Below are 25,072 nucleotides of genomic sequence, written 5' to 3'. Positions count from 1 at the left end.
GCAAATTTTCTGAGATAAAGGGACTTTAATCATAAATGTCTAGTTTTCCACATTAGAAAAACCCTTGTGTGAAATTTCCTACTCTAAATGGCATAGTCATCATGGGGTTTGATCCTGTAAGGCCACATTGGGGGCGGGATCCATACATACTCAAAACACCTGGGTTTTAAGATGGGCAACCTTTAAGGCTAGTTCATCTTTCCAATAACCCTTTCTGTACTGCAGAAGGAGATTGTTGATGGCGCACATACTCAGAATGCATTATATGAAAGGCACTGAACATTGAACATGTTAAGCCTCGACTCCAACATCAAATTTGGTAAACCCATCCATTTATCCTCCTTCATCTCCTTAAAATGTGGCAAAAACCTAACCAATATACTGAACAAAACAAGACAAGGAACAAACACTGGGCTTAAAATTGACCAACAAGTGTTTTAACCATGAATCTGTTTTTATTTGATAGCAGTATAGAAACTATAAAAATCTATGGGGAAAATCACAGCCTGAATATTAAACTGCTGCAAGATTAGTACTTCAAGTTCTCAAAAGATCATCACAAAACTATTATAAACGGGGGTCTCTAGTTGTTAATGGTTTTCACCTTTGTATAAGTAGAGACCTTTCCTTCTAGTCAGGATAAAGGAGATACACTACAGAAAAAAACCCTGCTTACCCCATTGGTAGCTTGGCAAGAGCAGTCAGGCTTATGCTAGAGGCAGTGTGCGAAGCATTTGCACCTGCCCACCAGCAATCCAGTGAAAACACTACAAAAGGACATCATACCAGGTTAGAAACCCCCTAGTACTTTATATATTCAAAGCAAGTCCAAAACAATAAGAATCCAACATGCAGTACTGAAAAACATGCACATTGCAAGAATAACTGAATAAATGCATTTTTTCTTGACGTCAGTCGCTCTGTCGGTGCTACTGCGATACTGAAAACAACAAAATCCAACATTCCGTCTGACCGCGTCGGTCAGGGTGTTGGTACACTCGTAAACAGTACCTTTTTGTTGCTGCCGATCACTTGGTGCGAGTTGGTGGTAGCAACCATTGCAGTTGCGATGTGAAGTCAAGCTGTGCCGCGTGTGGTGGAGCAGCAGCTCGGAGATGGTTGTCCAGCGGTGTTGGTGAGACCAGGGATCTGATGCCGAGTGAGGCGTTACTCGTTGTGGTGCTGACAGATCACAGTGCAAGTGACAGAGCTGGTTGTTGGGAGCTGGAGTCAGTAGGCCCAGACTGTGGTGTGGGACGAGGCGGTGCGTCGTGAGACTTACGAGTGGTGCCCTTCCGCCACAGTGCAGTGACAGGTGTCAAAGTCAACAGGTAGCGACGGAGTTGGTCAGACCATAGCGGCGAAGGGAAGTGAAGCAAGGCGGTGCAGAGTACAGTGCCCACAGGTCACGGTGCAATCAGCGGTTGGTGGCAGCAGCGTTAGTTGTCATTGTCAATGAGACTGGTGTTGCGTTTGTGATGCGGCGGTGCCTTCTGAGGTGTCTTCAGGACACTGAGCCAGCAGAGGTGTCAGTGACAGAGTATGTTGCTTTTCTCCCTCTGTAGCAACTGAAACCACTCTCCCGAGATGGTTTCCAGAGGTCGATTAAGTATTTGCGGTTCCTGAGACATCAGAACAGGAGGCAAGCTCTATTTCAAGGCCTTGGAGATACTCACCACAAGTAAAGAAAGTTCAGTCCGGTCCTTTAACTGCCCAAGGCAGAAGCAATAACTGTAGGCCAACCCAACAAAGCAACAACCCAGAAAAGGGGCAGTACTCCTCCTGGCAGCTGTTCTTCCTGGCAGGTTTCTTGATTCCAGTGAGTTCTAAAGTCCTGGGGTTTTATGCCCCAATATGTATACTTAGTTTCTCTTTGTTCTCTTAGACACAGTGTCTGTACCTAGTCCACTTCATTGTGGTCCTCTCTGGTCCAGATTCCCAGCAAGAAGTGGAGACAGCATTGTCTAAAGCAGATCAAACCCATTCAGTTGCAAGGAAATCTCCTCCCACCACTCTAAATGCATTCCAGGTCTATTCAGCCCAGCCCTGTCTCATCCAGAAAAGGCAGGACACACCTCCACCCCCCAGTGGCTGTCTTAAGAGAATGCACATCCCCAGCCCCTGTTACTCAAAAGCCGGACAGTCAATCTACAACCCAGCAGAGCCACACAGGATGGCTAAGCAAGAAAATACCTACTTTCTAAAAGTTGTATTTTCAAACACAGAACCTAAAAATCATCTTTATTAAAAGATGCATTTTTAAATTCTGAGCCCAGGCATACTAAACTCCATATCTCTATCTTGTCCCCATGGGAAGTTATGTTTATGAAATGCTATAAGTAAATCTCTCATTCTATTTTGTGGGACAATTTATAACCGGAGCCCTTTCACATTAACACTGGACAGCAGAGAGAAAGTGTGCTGTGATACTAAACCAGCAAACACAATGTCAATACCGGGAGGACAGAAAGCAAAAAGACAGAGAAAACACACCAAACGATGTCAGGTCAAACAATAACAAAACACTAACTTGTTAACCACAGTTAAATAAAAAACATTTTTTCAGCATTTGTAGAGCTGAACAAACGTGGTGTCCAAATAAATCCCACATGTTACAGTACAATACTCTCAATACATTTTTACCATGCTTTAAATAAAGAAATTATAACATTTTGTAACACGATTTTGAACCATTCTCAATTATCCCAAAACCACCCACTGATCCTTGACCTCTTCCCCCCTGCCCCCCATGGGGAAAATGTCTTCTACCTGGCCAATGACCTAACTTGCTTTTTTTTCTCTCTGTGAATAAATCATAAACCTATTGCTTAGGTTGTAGAAGAAGGCCTAAAGACAACTCTCTAGGTTTTTGAAATTCCCTAAATGTATCACATAATATCTCCCCATCCTAATTCAACAGGAATATCTAGTATCTGCAGAATATTTCTCTCTCAGACTAGAATGCTGCTGTCTCTACAAAGTTCTATACTATTCATGTTTCTTTGTAACGTTTACATGTGTCCTTTGCCACATGTGCTAGACAACCTTAACATCCATTGCTAGATACATGCAACCACTATTTGTGTCTATATCCAACTGGCAAATAACTAAGGTTCACTTGGAAAGATAACTACTGGTAGAATTCATAACACCTGCAGCAATATGGGGAAGCAGAAAATGTTCCCCCTAGACAGATGAAATCCTGATATGACTCCAAGACCCCACCTCACCCAGCCCTCCCATACCCCTGCTCCAAAAACTGGCACACTAATTAGACCTAAGGACCTCCATCGCATGGGTATAAAGTTACTTCATCACAAACGTGATGTATTTACTGTCTTCAGTATTACAAGTGTCATAGTATATAATGCATTTGTAATGTTTTGGACGGGATATCCAACACTCTAAATCAGGCTCTTAAATTGCTATCCAACATCTTTAATAACCTCAACCACATCCAAGAATGAATCCACCATCAATTGTATGCATTTGCCATACATTGATGACCATACAAACCACTTGATGGCAAACAAAGCACCCAAATAAAGAAATAACTTCCTGCAATTTTTGCTGTGTATCATTATTCTCTTAGTATCATCAGATATAGGTCTTAATTTTTCCTTCAAAATCCTTTGTCTATCCTAGAATGCTTGACATTGTAGTACACATTTAAATCTGAATGTATCCAGCAGTCTATTAATATTGAGGTACACAGAGTATATTGTAGTTTGCCGACTGATCAGTAACTCTAGAGGCCCAGTATTTCAATGCCCAGATGTGCCCAGTGACCTTTAGCATCTCCTTTTTACCATAGCACTTTCCACAACTGGAAAATTGCAACTAATTCCTTCATTCCACCTATATTCTGGTACTTTGCTGAGACAAATGATAGTCATTATGGCCAATGACCTAATGAGCTATTAGGAGAGTAGTACAGGAAATGCTTAATGTGCATCTGAGTCACTCATTGAGTCTTCACTGTACAGCATGATTCCCTCTAATGCCAAGAGACAGTGCAGTTTGTAGCTTTCCCAGCCACTGCAACATAACACAAGTCCAAGCCCTTGATAATCTAAAGTGATGAAGTCAAGTGACAAGAAAACTGTCATGTGCTCCGGTTTTCCAACTTTACATGAGTGATACTGAGTCTAAAGCTTTCAGTTGATCAATAATGGGCAGTGGAACCGGGAATCAACACCACAAATATTTCTAGCCAAAATTAGGGCAAGGTTAGGAGGCATATTAGAAAGAGTTGGGGAATAGTTTACTTTTGGGGATTACTCGCCTTGACCTCAGAACTAGGCCAGAGTGGTTATTGCCTTTGTATTTTGCTCCATGACTGAGACAGAGAATCTGAAATTAGGCCATGGTGAAATCTAGGTCTTAGAAGTTTCTTTTTATGGCCCTGGAGCAGAGATATGATCATGATTACCTCTCATAGGTTTGAAGTGTAGATGCACCAAATTAATGAAACTAAAAACCTCTCTTGTTTCCATTTGGTGGCCAGGAAATGAGGCAAGGCAATCAGGTTATTGTTTGTCACTGGCCTCTTAGCTTAGGTCAGGAACCTAGAGTTTTAAATACCCTAGAGAACTAGCTTTTATGTTTTACTCATTAGTGGGTTCAACTGTCTGCTGAGTATACAGAAATGTTAGTCACCCTAAAGTCAATTTTATGGGAAAGTGTTTTATGTGATTTCTAACCGTCCATTGATAGACTGAAAAACATGCATAATTTCATATTTTGTGACTAATGGCATTCTATGTGCTTATATACTGTGCTCAGTTCTTCACTACATGGGAACTGTGTTCATCAGCACACACTTGGTCTAGGGATCTATTAAAGAACCAGCATATAATCTGGTATTGCAAGGGAGATCAGAAATATTCAGGATTTGTCAAATATGCAGAATACAGAGGTTTGATACCCTAAACCTGTTTTTCTTAAATTGCTGTGAATGGTCACTTAGATGAGGTTTTTTCATTCCAATTTTAATCTTCAAACCAGTGTGATCACTATGCTGTGAACATAGTGTTATATGTCGAACAAAACCTACAAAAAGTTCAGCAGTCACATCTTATCCGTCGGGAACAGTTTAGGCTGCTTTTTTGGTTGCTCAAAAAGGACTATTGTAAGACAACAGGGATCTTTGCAGATGCCCCCACCTTTTACCCCCATTTGGACTTCTAGATGCTGTTTTCTGACTGTGGCATGAGCCTGCTTACCAGGCCCCAGTGCCAGTGCTCTTTACCCAAAACTGTTATGTGTGAATTGGCAATCCCAATTGACAGAAACCTTACCCCTTTAAATTTCCCTAGATTATGGTACCAGGGTGTATCCAGAGCATAGGTGGTAAAGGGGTTCCTAGGGCTGCAGCATGGTTTTGTGCCACCTTGGGTGACCCAAGCAAACTACTAACTGTAGGTCTACCATTGCAGACTGCAGGAGCAGTGCACACTGCTCAAACTCAACTATGTACTCCCCTTGTGTCACAGTCAAATGTGCTACCTTTAGTATATGTCAGACACCACTAAGGTAGTCCCACTCAACCCATGAGTCAGGTTAAAGTTGAGGACACATACATTCATACCTAGATGCCCCTTATAGTGGTGTTCCCCTTTGAAAACTTCTATAAGAGTTAGCAGTCGATAGGATGACAAAGACTGCCAAACGGGCACTTTTAAGATTGCCAGCTTCATTATGGTAGCACTAAATATGTTGTGTTTTGTGTCAAACGATGTGCCTTCTCACCCCTAACATTAATCTCGTGCCACCTAGGTGGCGGCCTGGGAGATTGCATACTTGGTTTCCCCAGCTTCACTGTGTTTTGGCTGACCAGTTGCGCTTTCCCATGCCAGTTGCTGCCAAGACAGGATTCTGACCTCCTGCTAGGCAGTGTGATCACTCCCTGGAGTTGAAAACAAAGGCTGGGCAGGAAGGAGGTTGCACCTCCCTCCTCCCCTGCAGGCTAGTGAAGTGACACACCAGAGCAGTGAGTTTCAAATAATGCACCGTCAATGAAATGCATCTGGTCTGTCCAAAGAAAAGTTCCACAGCGGATCTTGCAGTAAGCACCTCTATTTTCCAATGTCCCTCTTATGTCCAATTGGAGCTGTTATGCTGAATGCTGTGCTGATAACCTCCAGGACCTGCTGCGGTTTTGGTCCTACTGGAAATCCAGACAGAGATTTATGAAACAGAACGGAGGCAGCACCAAGGATGAAGTAGCCAGGACAATGTAGTATCAAAAATAAATTTTTATTCTCATATAAAGGACAGCCAACGCGTTTCGCTCCCCAACCATGGGAGCTTCGTCAGGGCGAGAGTGTAGATCAGAACTTGAATTGATGAGGAATAACGTCAATGGGATCGTTAGGCCAGTAAAGATGCCTATATCAAAAATCCGTTATCCGGATAGTATTATATCCACGTCAAGGTATTTATATGTAACAGACACAAGTGATCCAAGAAAATGAAGTTCCAAAGTTTAGTATACGGGTTATGGCATCCAAAGAACAGTATATGTGCAGACCATAATAAGCTGCCAAAACAATTGCTCAAGAGCCTCCTAACAGTACAATGTCCCCATGACGGATTCGATCGGCCTTTGAGCAGGACACAGCCCTCCCCTTGCCCTAGGCTCACTTTCAAATGGGCAAGGTGGGAAATTAGGTGTGCAGGAGATGGACACCTCCAGGAAGGATGGCCACATCTCCAGGGTGAGCAGCCTCATCTGTACACCTAAAATAGGATTCGGACATCTTTAGGAGGGCAGATATAATGGGTTCTGGGTAGAAAAGATGACCAACACCCTCGGATGTGTTCACCTCAGGGGAAGATTAACTGCAGGGACTACCTGCCAATTGGCTACTATCTCCAACACCACTAGCTTCCATAAATCTAGGATTTGGGGGACCGCCCTAACAGCAGAACCTCAGATCTGAACAGCTGCTTCAAGGAAGGACCAAGAGGAGGCCCGTTTTGCCGACAACATGACTTTGCCCACAGCACCATCGCGAAAGAGGGATACTCTGTCCCTGTGACAACAGATTTGGAACTGAGTGAACAACTCTCATCCTTGGCTAAAACTTGTCACTACCGTAGAGAGCCACTCCTGTGGAAGCCAGGAGCACCCACAATCTTCCCTGGACTAGTGGCACTAGTCCCCTGCAAAACGCCGGTAAAAACACTCACCAGATCCAGAAAATCGCTGGCCATCGGACCCTCCATGGGACAGCCAAAATCCATCTCTTTCTGTGCATTGTAGGATTTGTAATCTCACCTGGTTGGAGGTTTTAGGGGGCTTTTTCACTCCCCAGGAGCGAAGGTAGTTCCTGTTCTTTCTGCTGTGCTTACCGCTGCCAAGGCTTGTTGGTCACCAATCCAGAAACGACATTCGACTCCTCATCTACAGGAAACTTTGTGCAACCATCATCCAATGTCAGCAGCTGTGTATCTGTTGTGTTTTTGCATTCTGTTTCTTGCAGCACCGTATAAGCAGTAAAATCAGCAACAGTGCGGCTCCTGTCTGCTCAAGGACAGCCAGAACAACTCTGCGCCTGGACTTCACAGGCTAGGTAAAATTGATCCAACAGTCGTGGCCTGGTCCTGGGACCCGCATGACTTTGTCCCTGTAAGGGTTCCACATAACTCAACTTGCAAGTGACCAATTCGTACTAGTGGTTTTTGCCACTGACCGCAATGTTATTTTTTCCTTGTATTTTACTGCACTGAATTATTATTGGTTCCAAAAAATGTATAACTCTTGTTCTTTGTATGCTACTCCATTCATTTTGATGACTAACTTAAGATAAAAGTACACTCTATTTTTATAAAATGGTGTCGGATTTCTTTTGACTTGTGTCTATTATTTATCGTTCATGATGGTCCTCTGAAATGATTAACACATGTTGCTCTAGTAAAACCTAACTGCTCTTTGCCACTCTACCAGGACTGATGTAAGGATTTATTACTGTGGATTCAAAGACCATCTTTAGGGTATTGTAACAATATTCCATGGTAAAGCTACCCAGCCATACCACATAGTATTCCACTTTCCTAAAAATACCCACTCTGCAGGTATCGTTATTAGAAATCTCTCCATTTTTTTCTGTTTGCAAAATATGCTAAAGTGACAGTGTCAAAGAAAGTGTTGCTGTGTTTTTGTCAAGCTTCACTCTGAAGTGTGGACTTTGATCAAACCCCAGCCTTGCTGGAGTAGCTCTTAAGGTGCTTGGGTACTCTCTCACCTTAACAGAGAAAATAGTGAATGACAGATGAGGCACAAGAGTGATTGCTCTGGAATGCTAGTGATGGTGAAACCCGGACCAGAGTAGTGTTGACTTCCACGATGATAAGCAGTTTTCTGGTGAAGTTTGATTGCAAAGTATGTTCCTAATAGAAAGGTAAGTATCAGAGAATAGAGTGATTATTTTGCATGAAAGGTGTAAGGACATGCCTCTTTTTGCATGTTCACCCCCCAAAGTTTTGGACTGATGCTGCTGTTTTTTTTTACTCTGAGAGTGCACAGAGGCCAGCAAACTAAACCTCATTCTCAGTGCTCTGGCCCTCTAAAGTATTTGTTTAATTGGCTTATATACCATTAGCATGTTAACTTACTTATGAATCCCTAGTACTTGGTACCATGGGTACTGGGGGTCTGTCAGTTAAAGCGTCCCTTGTGTTGCAGCCCTTATTGTGCCACACTGAGTGTTGACAGAGTAAAACACATCTCCAACCCTGCCACTCCAGACTGGTAGAGTAGCTATAAACTGCTAACTAGACTTTGCCATTTAAACTAAGGAGAAAGTCCAGTTCTCCATTGTTAATATACATAAGTAACCTCTAAGGAAGGCTTAACGAGTTGTAAGGCATTATGCTGTATATTAAAAGGTAGGGTTTGTCTTTGCATATATCCAAAAGTAACAATCCCAAATTGTCATTTTTGCTGTGGAAACGCTAGTAGTTCCATTTGTGAGTGCAGGGTTACACGTTGACAACACAGCTGTATTTACTTTTACATTGGATTACTAAAGTTAGTACTTCAAGGTATCAAAAGAATTATTGCATTAAACCAGACTTAAGGGCCGATTATGATTGCGTCCGTCCGCGATCACTGAGGAGGAGGGGACGTCCGCATGGGCTGCGGAGTCCCCTCCTGTGCGATTAGGATGTGACCGCCACCCTGGCGGTCACATCCTCTATTTATAACAATGCGGCGGGTGCGGCTTCAAGCTGCACCCACGGCAATGTTAAAAATGCAGTCATTGCATTTGCATGCAGAAAGAGGCAGGCAACGCGCGGTGCCTGCCGCTTTCTGCATACAAATGCAGGGGGGTACCATAGGTACCCCCCATTTGCACCCCCACCCCACCCTTCACCTAGGGCGCCTGCAACGGGCCCCCGCAGTGAAGATCCATATGCTTTTCCACGGCGGAAAACCCGCCGCGGAAAAGCATATTTGACAGCCCATCCTAATATGGCTGACGGTGTCTGAGAGACACCGTCACCATATTGGAGCTTGTCCGCCGCGGTTGTAAGCCAACTGCAGCAGAAAAGCTGCGGACGGAAACCAGGACCCACCAGCCATCCTAATGTGGCGGTGGGTCTTTGGTCAGTCCGCTGTGGAAGCCACCGCCGGCCCAGAGGATGCGGAAAAACGGCAATCCTAATCTGCCCCTTAATGTCCCATTTGAATTTAATACAATTTTTGTATTAAAAGACAACTTTAGAAAGTTGTGGCACTGTTGCCCAAGTATTCCAGTGGCCATTTACAGAAGCAGGCCATGCGACAGCCTTTTGCCACATGGTGAGACTTCTGAACAACTCCCAGGAAAGCACACAATAGCGGGTTGCTGTTGGAAGAGGTGTTACCATTCTCTGGTAGGTAGCCACACAGGATGTGAGCCCAAAAGGCAAGCTTCAAAGAGGAAACTGCCTTTGAAGGGCAAATAGTGAAAAAACATGAAAGGGGCTTCTCTTTTGTTCATTTAGACTGGTTAACATTGGGGACAGGGAGGGGAAGCAGTTGTCAGAATGTTTTTTCTGTGGGTGTGTATCTGTATCCCCCAGGTAGCCGCACCTGTACGGTGGACTATAAAGCTCCACACACAGAGAGAAGGGCCTGCTGTATTTGGAGTGAGCAGTATGTTGCGCTCTGGGATAACGGTACACAGTCTAAATATCGATTCCTAATTGCCGACCTAAACAAATATCGAGTTGGAAATATCGAAGGTACAGAATTTCAATGTCAAGAATATCGTTGGACAGAATATCGACCCCTAGGTAAGTAATATCGAATTTCTTTATATCGATGTAAGTAATATCGAAGTTAGTAATATCGATAGCATATATATCGATGTAACTAATTTCGATTTTACTAATATCGATATTTGTATTATTTTTATGTATTGAATTATGTATGTGTAATATATTAATAATGTTATTTTTAAGTAAATTTTATGTTTTAGTACCGGAGCGGGTTGTGGGTTTATAGGGGAATAGGGTGGGAAGTAATAAAAATATACTTAATTAATTAATAACTTTTTGGAATTATAAATTTATCATAGGGGAATTGGGTGGGAAGTAATTTATTTGTAATTAATTATAATTAATTATTAATTGGCAATTAATTATTCAAATTGATAATTTTTTTTAATTGTTAATTAATGTTTTTAATTGTTATTTATTATTATTATTATGTTTCTTATATAGCGCCTGAATCGACCCCCGAAGGGGTATCTCCGCGCTTGCCTTGGGAACCCGTCCTGGCTTTTCCCTGTGAGATAGCCCCTACAGGGCATCCCCAAGGTGAAAGCCAGGCATCCCGCCGCGGGGGGGCCGTTGTGGAGATTAAGCAAGCTTAATGCCCAGAGTTGCAGAGTGTGAACCCATGATTAGGTCAGGCACCCAAGCGAGAATTATCGAGTCCAGGGACATTTGAGCTCAAGACCCTGCCGCGTCGGGAATCGAACCCTGGTCCTGGGTCTGACCTCTGCTTCAGGGTCTGCCTGCTCTAACCAGTGAGCCACACTTCTCCACAACATACTTAATACTTTTAATTGTTAATTCATGTTTGTAGTTGGGAAATGATTTTTGTAATTGTAATTAATTATTTAATTGGTAAATAATTTTGTTAATTGGCAATTCATATTTTTAATTGGTAATTATTTCTTATTAATTGGAAAATATTTGTAATTAATTGGTAATCAATGTTTTATAAAAAGTATTATTTGGTATAAAAAATAATTTTATTGTTTAAGGCATTTTAGTTGTGAGTTAATTTTAAATAAACATTTTTTGTAATGAAAAATATTTTATTGTTTAATATTTGATATTTGGTGAGTAATATTTATTAATTAATATTTATTGGTATTTGTTGTTAATTTGTTGTTAATTAATTATTCAAATGTAATTGCTTTTAATATTTATTAATTGTTTGTAAATTATGTATATTTATTTTAGAATGTAATTATACATTATTTTAAATATAAAAATGATTTATAAGTATGTTATATTTAAATTCTACGCTATCCAACGCTTTCCCTACTGTTGCACCCTCTGGAGTTGGAATAGTAATTTTTACCCCTATTCTATCCAACGCTCTCCCTACTGTTGAACCCTTTGGAGTTGGAATAGTAATTTTTACCCGTACACTATCCAACGCTTTCCCTTCTGTTGCACCCTCTGGAGTTGAAATAGTAATTTTTACCCCTACATTTTCCAACGCTTTCCTTACTGTTACACACTCTGGAGTTGGAATAGTACTTTTTATCCATACGCTATCCAATGTTTTCCTACTGTTACACCCTCTGGAGTTGGAATAATAATTTTTATCCCTACGCTATCCAATGTTTTCCCTACTGTTACACCCACTGGAGTTGTAATAGTAATTTTTACCCCTATGCTATCCAATGTTTTCCCTACTGTTACACCCTCTGGAGTTGGAATAGTAATTTTTACCCCTATGCTATCCAACGCTTTCCATACTGTTGCACTCTCTGGAGTTGAAATAGTAATTTTTACCCATACGCTATCCAACGCTTTCCCTACTGTTGCACTCTCTGGAGTGGGAGTAGTAATTTTTACCCCTACGCTATCCAACGTTTTCCCTACTGTTTCACTCTATGGAGTTGGAATAGTAATTTTTACCCACCACTATCCAACGCTTTCCCTACTGTTGCACTCTCTGGAGTGGGAATAGTAATTTTTACCCCTACACTATCCAAAGCTTTCCCTACTGTTGCACTCTCTGGAGTGGGAATAGTAATTTTTACCCCTACGCTATCCAACGCTTTCCCTATGGTTTCACTCTATGGAGTGGGAATAGTAATTTTTAACCACCCGCTATCCAACGCTTTCCCTACTGTTGCACTCTCTGGAGTGGGAATAGTAATTTTTACCCCTACGCTATCCAACGCTTTCCCTACTGTTGCACTCTCTGGAGTGGGAATAGTATTTTTTACCCTCCCGCTATCCAATGCTTTCCCTAGTGTTGCACTCTCTGGAGTGGGAATAGTAATTTTTACCCCTACGCTATCCAACGCTTTCCCTACTGTTGCACTCTCTGGAGTGGGAATAGCAATTTTTACCCCTACGCTATCCAACGCTTTCCCTACTTTTGCACTCTCTGGAGTGGGAATAGTCCTTTTTACCCTTAGGCTATTTAACGCTTTCCCTACTGTTTAATTTTCTGGAGTGGGAATAGTAGTTTTATATTCTAAGCTATCCAATTTTTTCATTACTGTAGTTTTTATGGGAATTTAAATAGTAGTTTTATTTATTTATGTATTTAATATTTTTTGTATTATTTTAGATACTGTTGTATTTAATTAAGTTTAAACATATTGAAAGTAAATTTAATTTTTTTAATGTATTAAATATATTTGTTTCTTTTTATTTATTTTATTATTTTATGTGTGTAGATTTTTTGTAATTTATAGTATACTTTAATAATTTATAAGTAATTAAAATAATTAATAAAATGTATTATTAGGTAAGTATATAGTATATGTTATGTTTATTTTTAATTAAACTTATATTATTCAATATGCATTATTTATTAATTTTAAACATTATTAAATATGTTTAAATATGTTTCTTTTATTTATAATTATTATTTACTTTATTTTACTTTTTTTTATTTTACATTTTTTTAACAGTATTTTTTTAACAGTAACAGTTTTTTTTAACAGTATTTTTAATTACGATATTTTCAACCGATTGGTCCCCCCACTCCTGCCACCCAGCGGACCCTCCCTCCCGGCTCCCTTCTTATGACGCCTCCACGCACACGCAGCGGTGACGCGCAGCGTGCGCGCCAATTGTGCGCCAAAGGTGCGCCAAAAGCAAGCCCGTCTGCGCCCGTCTGCGCCTGGACCACGACCAGCGCCCAGCGCCAGAAGCCCTGGCCCCCGCAGGTGCCAGCTCACCCGCCGGACTTACGACGCCACAACACTCAACGCACTCAACACCGGCCGAACCCCCAGATGCTACCGAGCCACCCCGCGACGCACCCACGGACCCTTCCGCTGCCGATCCTGCAACTTCTCCTGCATCTGGACCTGCACCGCACCCGCCAAGCCGAGCACCAGCAGCATCCACCTGAAGTGCATCCTGCTCAACACCCGATCCGTCCACAGACACGCTGTGGAACTCTGGAACCTGCTCGACACCACATCCCCAGACGTCGCCTTCCTCATGAAAACATGGATGAACGCCTCCTCAGCGCCCGACATCGCCATCGCCATCCCGGACGGATACAAGATCACCCAGAGGGACTGCGTCAACCACACAGGAGGAGGCATCGCCATCGTCCACTAGAACACCATCTGCATCACGACCAACTCCGACGACACCCTCACAACCGCCAAACATCTCCGCTTCCAGATACACACCGACCCCAAAACCACACTCAGAGGCACCCTCATCTACAGACCCCCAGGACCCCGCACACAATTCAGCGAAGACATCGCAGAATTCATCAGCCCGCACGCCCTCTCCTCCGCTGACTACATCCTCCTAGGGGACCTCAACTTCCACCTGGAAAACAACAAGGACTGCAACACCACCACCCTGCTGGACAACCTCGCCAACTTCGGACTCAAGCAACTGGTGAGCACCCCCACCCACTACGCCAGACACACGCTTGACCCCGTCTTCTCCTCCAGCAAGGACGTCTCCTTCAGTCACTCCACCGGACTCCACTGGACAGACCACAGCTGCGTCCACTTCAGCTTCAAAAGGACCACGACCCACCACCACCCGAAACAGGTTCCCCACAGGAGCTGGAACAAGATCACCCCCAACCAGCTCTCCACATCCCTGAACCTGAATCCTCCCGCCAGCTCCACGGACCCCAACCAGGAAGCCAACAACCTCACACAGTGGATCACCAACTGCGCTGACGACCTCACACCCCTGAAAAACTATCCCAGTAGACCCGGCAGCAAGAAGGCTTCCTGGTTCAATGACGAGCTCATGAACTCCAAGAAGAACTGCCGCACCCTCGAGAAAGCCTGGCGCAAAGACCCGACTACAGACAACATGACCGCCCTCAAGCACGCCACCCGCAAACACCACCAGTTGATCCACGCCACCAAGAAGACCGCATTCAAGCAACGACTAGACAACAACGCACAAAACAGCAAAGAACTCTTCAACATCGTCAAAGAGCTCTCGAACCCCAACGCCGGAACCAATGACATCACCCCCTCGCAAGAACTCTGAGACTCACTCGCCTCGTTCTTCCACAGCAAGATCGCCGACATACACAATAGCTTCGGCAAACACCCCACGCACCCAACCACCAAAACCGATGCCTCCCACCACCACCCTCCGCGCCTGGACCCCGGTCAGCACCGAAGACACCATTCACACAATGAACACCATCCACTCCGGATCACCAACCGACCCATGCCCCCACCACATCTTCAACAAGGTCGCCTCCGTCATCGCACCCCAACTCTGAGACGTCATCAACTGCTCCTTCAACACCGCCACCTTCCCGGAGAGCTGGAAGTATGCCAATCTCAGCGCCCTCCTGAAGAAACCATCAGCTGAACCCACCGACCTCAAGATCTACCGCCCCATCTCGCTCCTCCCGTTTCCTGCTAAAGTCATCGAGAAGACCGTCAACCGACAGCTCGCCACCTTCCTCGAGACGAACCGATCCCTCGACCCCTCGCAGTCCGGCTTCCGAGCCAACCACAGCACCGAGACCGCCCTCATCGCAGCCACTGACGACATCCGAGCCCTGCTCGACAACGGGGAACACGCTGCCCTCATCCTCCTGGACCTCTCCACAGAGTTCGACACTGTCTGCCACCGCACCCTAGTACAACGCCTCAGCAACATCTCGTTCCTCGCCAGAAGAACACAGACAGTCCGCCTCCCCCGTTCAGATCCGAGGCCACCGAAGTCATCTGCGGTGTACCACAAGGGCCATCACTCAGCCCCACCCCCTTCAACATCTACATGAGCCCCCTCGCGGCCATCGCACGCCAACACAACCTCAACATCATCTCCTACGCCGACGACACTCAGCTGATCCTCTCCCTCACCAACGACCCAGCCACCGCCAGAACCAACCTACACGAAGGGATGAAAGAAGTAGCCGAGTGGATGAAGAACAGCCGCTTGAAACTCAACTCAGACAAGACGAAAGTCCTCATCCTGGGACCATCTTCCTCCGCCTGGGACGACTCATGGTGGCCCCCTGCCCTGGGCAGCACACCCAAACCAACGGACCACGCACACAACCTGGACTTCATCCTGGACTCCTCCCTCTCGATGACCAGACAAGTCAACGCCGTCTCGTCCTCGTGCTTCAACATCCTACGCATGCTCCGGAAGATCTTCCGATGGATCCCCACAGAAACCAGGAAGACGGTCACACAGGCACTCGTCACCAGTTGACTGGACTACGGAAACACCCTCTACACCGGAACCACAGCCAAACTACAGAAGACTCCAACGCATCCGAAACGCCTCCGCACGACTCATCCTGGACATCCCCCGCCACAGCCACATCTCCGGACACCTGAGAGACCTGCACTGGCTCCCCGTCAACAAGAGAATCAAGTTCCATCTCCTCACCCACGCACACAAGGCCCTCCACGACCTGGGCCCCAGGTACCTCAACAACCGCCTGACCTTCTACACTCCCACCTGCCAGCTTCGTCCGACCAACCACGCCCTCGCTGCCGTTCCACGCATCCGAAGAGCCACCATGGGAGTAAGATCCTTCTCCTACCTGGCAGCCAAGACATGGAACTCCCTCCCCATCCACCTCCGTCAGACCCAAGGCCAAGACCACCTCTCCTTCAGGAAGCAACTCAAGACCTAGCTGTTCGAGCAGTAGCACACCCCACTACCCCAAGCGCGTTGAGACCCTCCGGGTGAGTAGCGCGCTATATAAATTTTTTGATTGACTGATTGATTTAGCGTGCGCTGCGTGCCATAGGTTGACTGTATGGATTGTAGGTCCGATTAGCGAAGAGGCCATTTTATGTTGTAAAGTGCTGACATAATTCCCTCTTCTCCCAGCCCATGTCTGTCTGCTTGGAATGCGGGGTCCGTTTGAGGGGCATGAATACACTGATTGATAATTTTCAACTGAGCTGCCCAACAGTACAATTGGAAGTCTGGAAGAGCTATTCCGCAGTCATACCACCCTCTAACCAATTTATTTTGTGCTATGCGTGCCGGTTTGTTTCCCCACAGCAGATTGGACACCTCCACTGCTATTGCCCTGAAGTAACTGGGCAGCACTGGGAATGCTGTGTTTTCCAAAGCGTACAGGAATTGAAGAAGCGCCATCATTTTAAAAGGTGCTGCCTTCCTCAGCAGCGTCAGCGGTAAAGCGCCCCAGTGTATCCATCTCATTTTAAACACTCTAGGGGAGGCATTAGGTTATTTTTGAAGAACACGTCGGAATTAGCCGTTATATTAATACCTAAGTACTTAAATGTGTCCTCAGCAACCTGCAGCGGACAATCTCTGGGGAGTTGCGGCTGAGGGCCATGAAGCACAAACCACATCGATTTGTACCAATTTATGGTATAACCACAATGGAACGCTTAGGGGAGGCCATATATAACAAAACATCATCTACATATAATGAAATGCGGTCTTTCCACCCTTCCGCCCCCCTAATCCAACAAATCATCGGTTTCCATCTAATGCATGCCACCAGTGGTCCCAGCACAAGAGAGAACAGCTGTGATAGTGGGCAGCCTTGGCATGTCCCACGTGTCAATGAAAGTCTTAGCGATATGACCGTTTGCTGTAACATGTGACATCGGATTAGTATACAGTAGGTGTATCCACGCACAAAATTTAGGGCCGAAGCCTAGGTGAGTAAGCACTGTGAAAAGGAAGGGCCATTCCACAATATCGAATGCCATTCAGGGTCTAAGGAAAGGAATACGGCTGGCTCATGGATGTACGGTATACGGGCCATCACCCCATGCAGGCGTCTCAAATTAAGAGCTGTGTTTCTACCTGGCATGAATCCCGAATGATACGGGTGTATCAGGGTTGTAAGATGTGGGGTCAGTCTTATCGCAAGGAGTTTCACGAGTATTTTTGCCTCTATGTTGATTAAAGATATGGGGCAGTATGAGGCAAGGTCTTCGGGGGGGCTTACCAGGTTTAGGGATCGCTACTATGGTTGCCATCCGCTGATCTAGTGGAAGTTCTCCTGACTGTAGACTAGAACAGTACATATGTAACAAATGTGGGGCAACTATCCCAGTTGTTTGAGACGCAGGCACTGGGCTGTGGCTGGAGATGGGTTGCGTGTGTATTGATCTTCGGCGTCATGGAGATCTAATTCTATTTCGTTCAGTTATTGCTGTTTTTCGCGCTTATGGCATCAAATAGAAGCAATGGCCTTCCCTCTAATAACAGTTTTATAGGCCTCGCACAGAAGGATTGCAGAGCGAACCAATGTGATGTTTTCTAGGAAATAGCCATTGTGGTGATTGCTTTTAAGATCTTGGGAACATGTAAGTAACCAGGGTATATAGGATAGGTACGTTGCCTCACCCTGTGGTGACACTCATATGTTAACAACATTTCAGGAGTGATCCAATATGCTCGAAGGACGGATTTCAATATTTGCTACGTTTCTCAGGCTGTCTGCTGATGCAAGGAAATAGTCTGTTCTGCAAAGACTAATGTGAACTCAGGAGTAGAAAATGAATTGTCGTGCTGTGGGGTGGCAGTATCTCCATCATCAGTGAGTCCAAGAGCATCTAAAAAAAAAACATGCGGCTGACGCCTGTCATGTGTATCTTTGTGTGGTGTCGGTCCAAAGTCTCATCAATCGTGGCGTTAATGTCTCCTCCAATTAGTATTTACCCCTCAGGAAGTGTAAGCAAGAAGTCACTAACTGATACTATATTAATAGATTGCCCCTCCCATTGACCAACAAGAGCTGCGAAGCGGCCATAGTCGTCCGACTTAGTCTGATGTATTATTAGTGGTGACTACTTTCTGACCAATATACCTACTCCTCTTGAGCCAGAGGAAAACTCGGAGTGTACTACCATCTTGAACCCCCATCTATCTAATGCTTTGCAAGTGGTGCCGGTTAGATGTGTCTCTTGCAGCAGAACCACCGTTGGTGAATACCGTTTTAAACACTGTAAAACAAGGCCTCTCTTTACTTTGTCCCCAGGCAATGCACATTCCCTGTAATCAGCGATAGGGAAGTCACTGGAGACATGGGGAACATCTGCGGGTTAGGCTCTTGTGAGTCCTGCGATGTCAGTACTAATATTGTGGGTATGCGTTGTCGGGGAGTCAAGCCTGCAATGCACCTGGAGTGCAACCTTTGAGAACGTCCAAGTGCCCTTGTGAAAACTGAAATCAAGAACAAACATGACCATATTAACAATCCCACTCCCTCCACCCCCCTCCCTGCCTCCCTGTTTGACGGAATGAAACCCACCCGCCACCCCAACTGTGCCGAGTGCTTGATACCCATCCCCGTTACCCTACTTTGGGGTTGAGAGTTAGCGTCCGCTGTCCATTAGAACCCCCCCAAGCATCTTCATTAAACGCAGCTTCTCCGTCTGTCAGTTATATAGTCCGGAGCTTCGTTCCAAGGAGGATAGGTATCAGCAGCAATTTCCATTAGTCTTTGTAGTTGGACATCACAGTTCTCCCGTGGCCTATGGGCAGTTCAAGGGGATCATGTCTTAAGCCCAGTTTATCTGTGCCAGGGTTGCCCCGGTGTGCTTGAGGTCAAGACGTTTCAGCTGGATGCCTCCCTGTGAAATGCAGCTTCTAGTTCAGTTTCAATGCTTGGCATGATCTGGTAGGTTCTCTCACTCTAGTTCGTCTCCCATCACGTGTTCCCCGCAGTGCACCTCGAGTCCTCCTGTTCTACCAATCGTGTGGTCTTTCGCCATCCCTCCAGCCATTCCTGCACGTCTTCTGGCAACAGAAAGAACCATGTTTTCCCCTCTGCCTCCAACCTTAACTTCACCGGGAACATCATGGAGTATTTGATTCCGCATTTGCGGAGGGTCTTCTTCACATCAAGAAATCCTCGACGCTGCCTAGAAACTGCTGCTGTGTAATCCGGGAAAATGGTGATTGTAGCATTGTCATTGCGTATCGGGGGAGCAGTATGTGTGGCTTGCAGTATTACGTCTCTGTCTTGAAAGTTAAATATGCGGGCCAGAATGGGGCATGGAGGCCCTTACGGTTTCGACCTTCCTCTGGGGACCCAATGCACCCTCTCAAATGAGAAGTATTTGGATAGGCCTCGTGGTTGGAGGTGATTAGTGATGAGGTCTTCAACAAAGAGATCATGGACTGGGCCACCCGTCCATTCCGGCACACCGATAAGGCAGATGTTGTTCTTCCATGAGCGCCCTTCTTGGTCCTCCAGTTTAGCGGCCATCAGCTTGTTGTGTGCCATGAGCTGCTTCACTTGTTTTTTCAGAGTGATTGTGTCCAACAATAGAGTTGTCGGGGTTCCTTCCACCTCCGTTATTCTTGTGGACAGTTTGTTAAAATCTGTTCGGATCCGGGAAACTTCTACCGTGAGGGCCCAAATGCACGTGTCTACTTTGGTCAGAGTAGGCATAATGTCTTGTAGGGCTACTTCTTGCAACGCAGCAGTAATTCCACTGAGCACCGGTTGGCTTTCCTTATCCTCAGGGTCCGCCTGCGCCTTGGAGTAGGCATATTTATTCAGGCCTTTCAGATTCCTATTACTCATCTTGGCCGTTGGAATGAGTGTGCACCTGTCTTGGGATCAAGGGCGGTAGTATAGTATCACGACTGAGGCTGCTGGTCTAAGCGTGAGGGGGGTCCTCAGAGACAGATCCTCCCCTGGGCAGTACAGAGATTTCTGTTTGAGTATACACCAAAGCACCATCCTCTCCGATTAAATGGTGTCTGCCCAACCAATCTTCTGCTGAGCGCTGTGTATCTGGGGCGCCTCAACGGGATTATGCTGTCACTATTAACTTGGGTTTCTGCTGCACCATTTGTACATTCCTCCCGGGGTCGTCTTGGTATGCGGGGGGAGCCTCCGAGCATGCTCACCCGCTGGCCCGAGCCAGTCACAGAGCTGGATCTCAGCCGAGTAGCACCCAGGGAGTTGCGCATGTTTTACTGGCGGAAGCGCTTACCGGTGCTCTGCCGTGTAGTTCGCCACAAAATGCTGCCAGTCTGGAGGAGTCTCAGTCGGGCTAGTCGGTGCTTTCTTTATCCCATGTTGTTTGTTCTATTGCCGCGGCAATCATATTTTTTTGGCCACTACTGCCATCATTGGGCATCTGCTCTGCCGCTCTGCCTCGGTCAGCCTCACCACTACTTTAGGCCGCCATGGGGGTCTTCGCTACCGCTGTGGCAGGGAGTCAGTGCGTTGCTTCAGACCTCCATCGTTCGGTAGCTTATGTCTGCCTCTACCATGTCCTATAGTTGTGGCAGTTATGCCGCCGGATAACTGGTCGGAACAGCGAGTCGGTTCAGGGACACTCGGGCCTCTCTAGACTGCGGCCATGTTCTTCTGCTGCTAGCCACGCCCTGAATTGTTGTTTTTAATATTGTTGTAACAAATATTGAATTGTTTGTACATTTTATCTTATATGCATTTTATTGTGGTGTATTTGATTTTATGTATTTTAAATCACAATTTGTTTGAGACCAAACGTGACTTTTCAACCTCTCCAAATCAAAAGTTAGCACTTCATACATTTATTAAGACAACCCAATGTAATCCCCTGGAAGAGATAGGCTTCACAGTGGTAAAAAATGAATTTGTGAGTTGTTTATTACCAGGAGAAGTTAAATTTAAAAGTAAAGGCCTAACATTTTAAGTATACTGCACCCTGCACTATGGGTGGTGTATGGTTCACAAAAGTTGTGGCATATATGTTAAAAAGGGAGGTTTAGGCCTGGCAAAAGTTTATTTTGCAGTTTAAAACTACACTTAGGCTGAAATGGCAGGCCTGGAACATGTTTAAAGGGCTACTTAGGTGGGTGGTACAATAAGTGCAATCGGCCCACTAGTAGCAATTGATTTACTGGCCCTGGATAAAGGGTGTTTCTCTTTACTAAGGGAATTATGAGTAAATTAGATGTGCCAATTCGGTGTAGGCCAATGTTACCATGTTTTAAGGACCTAATTACCCACTACCTCCCCAGCAGAAACCTCCGCTCCAGCCAGACTTTCTTGGCCACAATACCAAGAATAAAAAGATCCAGATCTGGCGGCAGGACGTTCGCCTACAACGCTTCCATGGCATGGAACAACCCACCCCTGCACCTGAGAGCCAATTGCAATCTGCCCACATTCCGGAAACAGTTAAAAACTTTTCTTTTTAATCTGCCCCACTAATCCCAGTTAGGCCCCTCTGCAGGTTCCCGGTTATTCTAGCGCTTGGACGCCTTCGGGCAGCAATTTGCGCTCTATAAATCCACATCCATTCCATCCATTCCCATTCCATTCCATTAAGTAGTGAGCACAATCACTTTATGACTGGATAGCAGCTGTAAAGAGCACATTGTCCTAAAGTGAACAAAAACTATTTTCAGAAAACTGGTGGGGAGAAGGCAAAGGGTTTGGGGGAAAAACACCCGGGTCTAACAGGTTTACTTGTAGATTCTTTATAAGTGAAGTGACAATAATGTCCTCAAACAGATTACGTACAAAAATTAGCTTATACCACTTGATACTTTGATGACTTGAAAATAGTCACTATGAAAATTGCAACGGAATATGGATTTTTCTGCTCCCAAAACAGCTGTGCACTGGAAGTTCTTTAATGGATGCACAAACCAATATAGGGGTCGATTAGGATCGCGGACGGACTTGCGTCCGTCCGAGACCCCAGAGCAGGAGGGAACCTCCGCATGGCATGCGGAGTTCCCTCCTGTGCAATTAGGATGTGACCGCCACCCTGGCGGTCACATCCTCTATTTTTAACATTGCGGCGGGTGCAGCTTCGAGCTGCACCCGCGGCAATGTTAAAAATGCACGCATTGCATTTGCATGCAGAAAGAGGCAGGCACCGCGCGGTGCCTGCCGCTTTCTGCATGCAAATGCAGGGGGGTACCATAGGTACCCCCCATGTGCACCCTCCACCCCCCCTTCACCTGGGGGGCCCGCAACGGGCCCCCGCAGTGAAGTTCCGTATGCTTTTCCACGGCGGAAAACCCGCCGCGGAAAAGCATAACTCACTGGCCATCCTAATATGGTGGACGGTGTCTGGAAGACACCGTCACCATATTAGAGCTGTTCCGCCGCGGTTGTAATCCGACCGCGGCGGAAAAGCTGCGGACGGAAACCAGGAACCACCAGCCATCCTAATGTGGCGGTGGGTCTTTCGTCAGTCCGCTGCGGTTTTTCTGCATCCTCGGGGCCGGCGGTGGCTTCCGCCGGCCCCGAGGATGCGGAAAAACCGCAATCGTAATGACCCCCTAAGTGTTGAACTTCCAACAAGGGTGATCAAGAAATATGCGAGGTGCTGGCTGTACATGCAAGATGATCACAGGATGAACTTTGAAATGGTTTTGTGATGTACATTTATGATTTATTTTGGGGAAAGTACTTTATTTTCCAGTTTTTTTCTGATGTTAATTGGGAAAGAACTGAACTGAATTTGGGATTCTGAAAAAAGTTAAAAAGTACATTATGGAATTATTTGAATAAATAAAAAATTGAAAACCCATTATGAGAACATGGACATGGAGGTAGGTTTGCTATTTCCATGGTTCTCTTCATTATTTCTCTGTATGTAAAACTGGTCCCAATCGGTAAACAGTCATAATATTGATTCCAAAATATAGAATGGACATAATATCGAAGTAAAAATATAGAATGGACAAAATATCGAATGGACATAATATAGTGGTTAAAAATATCGAATTTAAGGTAAGTAATATCGATTTTCAAAATATAGAAGTAAAAATATCGAAGTATACAATATAGGCATTAAATATATCGATATTTTAATAATATCAATTTTTTTAAAGTATTTTGTATGTTAGTATATGTGTGAAAAGTGTATATTAATTTTTGTAATGTATGTTTAATGTATTTTAAGTAATGAATTTTATGTTATTTAATTTTTGCGTGATTTAATTCTGTAGCGGGTTGTTGGTTTATAGGGGAATAGGGTGGGAGGTAATTTAATTATATTAAATTAAATATTAATTTTTAGCAATTATTATTAATTTTTAATAAAATTTCGCTTTTTAGTTCTGTAGCGGGTTGTGGGTTTATAGGGGAATAGGGTGGGAAGTAATTTAATTGTAATTAGTTAAATATTTTTATGTATTTATTGGTACTCATTTTGAATGTATTGTTATTTTTTAATTGGTAATTAATTTTTATTAATTGCCAATTAATTTGTATTAATTGATTAATTGTTAATTATGTTAATTTTCTAAATTTATTTTCTGTAGCGGGTTGTGGGTTTATAGGGGAATAGGGTGGGAAGTAATTTAATTGTAATTAAGTAAATACTTTTTTTCATTCATTGGCATTGATTTTAAATTTATTGTTAATTAATTTTTAATTGGTAATTAATTTCTATTAATTGGCACTTAATTTTTAATAATTGGTAAATATTTTGTATTAATTAAATATTTGGTAATTATGATAATTGTATTAATGTATTTTCTGTAGTGGGATGTGGGTTTATAGGGGAATAGGGTGGGAAGTAATGTAATTGTAATTAATTACATGTTAAAAATACTTTTTGTGTATTGATAATTAATTTACTGTTAATTTTTAATTGGTATTAATTTGTATTATTAATTAGTTTTTGTTATTGAAAATGAATTAGTTGTTAAATAATTATGAATAGGTTATTAATTTTTAATAACTAATATGTAGTTGTATTTCTAATTAATTATTAAATCATATTAAATTGGTTATTAATTTCAATTAATGTTTTATTGGGATTGATATTTAATTTATTTTTAATAATATATTAAATCATTACTTTCCCTACTGTTAAACTCACTGGAGTGGGAATAGTAATTTTCACCCTCCCGCTATCCAACGCTTTCCCTACTGTTGCACTCTCTGGAGTGGGAATAGTATTTTTTACCCCTACGCTATCCAACGCTTTCCCTACTGTTGCACTCTCTGGAGTGGGAATAGAAATTTTTACCCCTACGCTATCCAAAGCTTTCCCTACTGTTGCACTCTCCGGAGTGGGAATAGTATTTTTTAACCCTACGCTATCCAACGCTTTCCCTACTGTTGCACGCTCTGGAGTTGGAATAGTAATTGTTACCCTCCCGCTATCCAACGCTTTCCCTACTGTTGCACTCTCTGGAGTGGGAATAGTAATTTTTACCCTTATGCTATCCAACGCTTTCCCTACTGTTGCACTCACTAGTGTGGGAATAGTATTTTTTACCCCTACGCTATCCAACGCTTTCCCTAGTGTTGCACTCTCTGGAGTGGGAATATTCATTTTTACCCCTACGCTATCCAACGCATTCCCTACTGTTGCACTTTCTGGAGTGGGAATAGTATTTTTTACCCCTACGCTATCCAACGCTTTCCCTACTGTTGCACTCACTGGAGTGGGAA

Source organism: Lissotriton vulgaris, chromosome 12 (assembly GCF_964263255.1).
Source record: "Lissotriton vulgaris chromosome 12, aLisVul1.2, whole genome shotgun sequence".
NCBI classification, from domain to species: Eukaryota; Metazoa; Chordata; class Amphibia; order Caudata; family Salamandridae; genus Lissotriton; species Lissotriton vulgaris.
This window is presented reverse-complemented; position numbering follows the sequence as displayed.